The sequence below is a fragment of the Hordeum vulgare genome, chromosome 1H, assembly GCF_904849725.1.
Source record: "Hordeum vulgare subsp. vulgare chromosome 1H, MorexV3_pseudomolecules_assembly, whole genome shotgun sequence".
Classification (NCBI taxonomy): domain Eukaryota; kingdom Viridiplantae; phylum Streptophyta; class Magnoliopsida; order Poales; family Poaceae; genus Hordeum; species Hordeum vulgare.
The window spans coordinates 25,663,698-25,664,698 of NC_058518.1; positions in this window are offsets into that span (position 1 = coordinate 25,663,698).

Below are 1,001 nucleotides of genomic sequence, written 5' to 3' on the forward strand. Positions count from 1 at the left end.
GAGTAATGTCGGCCCGAGCCGCTTCGATCCAACAATACCGTGGAATCAAGAAAAGACTAACGAGGGCAGCAAAACGCACATCACCGCCCACAAAAACTTTTGTGTTCTACTCGAGAAGACATCTACGCATGAACCTAGCTCATGATGCCACTGTTGGGGAACGTCGCACGGGAAACAAAAATTTTCCTACGCGCACGAAGACCTATCATGGTGATGTCCATCTACGGGAGGGGATGAGTGATCTACGTACCCTTGTAGACCGTGCATAAGAAGTGTTAGAGAACGCGATTGATGTAGTGGAACGTCCTCATGTCCCTCGATCCGCCCCGCGAACAATCCCGCGATCAGTCCCACGATCTAGTACCGAACGGACGGCACCTCCGCGTTCAGCACACGTACAGCTCAACGATGATCTCGGCCTTCTTGATCCAGCAAGAGAGACGGAGAGGTAGAAGAGTTCTCCGGCAGCGTGACGGCGCTCCGGAGGTTGGTGATGATCTAATCTCGGCAGGGCTCCGCCCGAGCTCCGCAGAAACGCGATCTAGAGGAAAAACCGTGGAGGTATGTGCTCGGGCTGCCGTGGCAAAAGTTGTCTCAAATCAGCCCTAATACCTCAGTATATATAGGAGGGAGGGGGAGGGAAGAGGCAGCCTCAAACCCTCAAGGTTTGGCCGAAATTGGAGGTGGAGGAGTCCTACTCCAATCCTACTTGGAGTAGGATTCCACCTTCCCACTTGAAAACTCTTTCCACCTTGTGTTTTTTCCTTCTCAAACCTTATGGGCCTTAGTGGGAACTTATTCCAGCCCACTAGGGGCTGGTTTATCTCTTCCCATAGCCCATGAGACCCCTTGGGGCGTGACACCCCTCCCGATGGTCCCCGGCACCCCTCCCGGCACTCCCGGTACACTACCGATGAGCCCGAAACTTTTCCGGTGACCAAAACAGGACTTCCTATATATCAATCTTTACCTCCGGACCATTCTGGAGCTCCTCGTGACGT